We start from the raw sequence: 3,027 nt of genomic DNA on the forward strand, positions 1-3,027 counted from the left end.
AGCTTCTTGTCCATCTCTGATCCACCCCACGACTGCAGAATCATCCGAGTATTTCTGCAGATGACAGGAGTCTGTAAATAAAAACGTCTTTATAGAAGGGGCCTCATGATGTCCACGCATGTAAGCTCCAGATCTATTCCTGAAGTGTCCCAGAGGATTCATGTTGCCACCAGTGCAGAGCTTGTTCAACACTGGAATCAAGTGGGTGTGAGTGAATCTTTTTAACTAAGGTAAAGAATTTTAAACAACAAACCTGAGACAGCAAAGATGCTACTTCTGTCCAAGAACAGACTGGAATTGAGCAGGAACTGCAATGATGGAGCACAGTAGATTTCTTGTACAGTTGTTTTCTCTGATGAAGCCTCCTGATTTGACATCTGGAAAGTTATTTATCCAGGAGATAAGCACTGTGTGTTAACAGCAGTGAAGCATCGGTCCAACCCATGTGTCTGGTTGCTTTTTATCAAAGGAGGGAGCTTCCTTATAATTCTCCACATAAATAAGCCCAACTTCTTCCAGCAGTTTGGACACAACTGGGTAAATATTTCTGCATTTTCTGGCAAGTCTCAAAATTTTGAAGATAACAGTAAAATACAGACTTAAGATCTGTTTTTTTCAGACCTGTGTAATATAACTTAATTTCACCCCAAACAAGTTTTCTATTGCTTTTTTGCACTTCCAGCAAGTGGGAATTTGGTGCTGCCCAGTGTTGTGTACAGTGGTACCACTGTAACAAAATATGGCCGTTCACTAGTGATGGTTAATGAAGTTGATGATATACAATTGTTGGTGCTAAAGTAAAGCCCTATTGAACAGTTTTTAAAGGAATTTGGAATGTCTGGATTTAAAAATCTTAAACATCCAGATGGGTCAAATCTGAACTGAATCAATCTACACGGACAGAAATTGTTTGAAACTATGTTTATGAAAGCTTATAAAACCTTTTATTTTTCATGCTCAATGCAACAAATGTATGGAGGACCAATCCTGCCATAATTAAGCATATATACAGAAATAAATAAATGACTCAATAAAATAATTACTGGGCCAAAACGCAGCTAGAAATATAAATTAGTGTGCCATTAAATGCAACAAAATAATAAAAAGAAGAGATTTTTTAAATAATTTATTAATTTATCAGATATAAATGTATATATTTTTATTTTAATCCGCTCTTTTTATTTAAACCACTCATTTTCAAGTCCTTTATTTAATACAAGGGAATTTCTTGCTGTATTATTATTCCTGCCCCTTTTACTTCTTTCATATGTATTACCATACAAATATATTTAAAACATGTTTTCTTCCTCAAAAATATATTATTTTTCAAATTATTTTACTGTCCTTTCATTTCTTAAGCACCAATATATTTTTCCCTCTAAAATATCCGTTGTATTTTTATACCCAGCAGATTTCCCTGTGCCCATTTATTTCTCTCTTTCTTTTTTACATTACCCGGTCTCTGTATTGTCTTTTCCTCCTTAATGTACAGCTGGAAATGTAAATACGAACGGGGCGGGACTGAGACAGAATGGCGTCACCGCCTCAGATTCTCTCCTGCTGGCTGAGGTCAAGCCTCTAGGAAGTGGATGCTGAGCTTCATTATGGCTGCCTGGTTCTGTTAAGGTGCTAACAGAAAAGGCCAACAAAACTTCTGTCATGTTGTTGCTAAAGAAGCCAGGAGTGTTGTGGATTTGGTGGTAGATAGCGCTGTAAATATGGCCAATATTATTCACCATATTAATAATCTTTTTAAAGTAAGCTGTCATTCAAGGGTGATTTCTGTCCTGATTAGGAGTTCAGTCTTTATAAATGTAACTATATTTTATTTATTTTTCATGTGACAATGTATCATTATAAATGTTTAAAGATGCTAATTTAACATTGAAGTTCTTGTAGTATATTTTTCCTGGTTAGATTGTGAAAACAGTCTATCATTGAGTCATGCTTTTATTTTGAAAGCTGGTCCGTAAACTTGAATGCCTCTTGGTACTTCGGCAAACAGAAGTCTTCTCTCAGTTAGAGTCAATAGTACACAGTAAACTATCCAGTCCAACAGCGCTATCTACCACCAAATCCACAACACTCCTGGCTTCTTTAGCAACAACATGACAGAAGTTTTGTTGGCCTTTTCTGTTAGCACCTTAACAGAACCAGGCAGCCATAATGAGGCTCAGCATCCACTTCCTAGAGGCTTGACCTCAGCCAGTAGGAGAGAAGCTGGGGCGGTGATGCCATTCTGTCTCAGTCCCGCCCCGTTCGTATTTACATTTCCAGTTACATGTTGAAGAGGAAAAGAGAATACAGAGACAGGGTAATGTAAACAAGAAAGAGGGAAATAAATGGGAACAGGGAAATCTGTTGGGTAAAAAAAAATGTAACAGGGATATATTAAGAAGAGAAAATATATCAGTGTTTAAGAAATCAAAGGAAAGTAAAATAATGTGAAAAATAGTATATTTTTGAGGAGAAAAATTTTATTTGGATGGTAAAAAAAAATGAAACAAATAAAAATTGTTGAGAAAAATAAAACAGCAAGAAATTCACTTGTATTAAATGAACAACGCAAAAATATAGAGTTATAGAAAAAATATGATTTGAAAAGTAGTGGTTTAATTAAAAATAGAGGTTATAAATAGAAATACATTTATATATTTATATCTGATTAATTGATCAATTATTGAATAAATCTCTATGTTTTATTATTTGTTTGCATTTAATGGCACACATTTATTTTTTTATATATTCTTAATTATGGCAGGATTGGTCCTCCATATTCAGAAAACATCTGGGGCTTTAATTATTTTGTTATATATCAATATTTGTGCAAATCAAACGTTATAAATACGAACAGCCAAGAGCAAAACATTGCTGAGTTAATATGGAAACCGAGTACAAACTTGACAGATCAAAAAACCTGAATACCAAAGATACAGACTTTAAGTTCTTTACTTCACTGACATTAAAGCCCCCGGACCTCATGTTGGGAACCTCCCACTGTTGACTCTGCTCCATTCATTTCTGCCT

This window comes from Girardinichthys multiradiatus, chromosome Y, assembly GCF_021462225.1.
Source record: "Girardinichthys multiradiatus isolate DD_20200921_A chromosome Y, DD_fGirMul_XY1, whole genome shotgun sequence".
In the NCBI taxonomy this organism is placed as follows: domain Eukaryota; kingdom Metazoa; phylum Chordata; class Actinopteri; order Cyprinodontiformes; family Goodeidae; genus Girardinichthys; species Girardinichthys multiradiatus.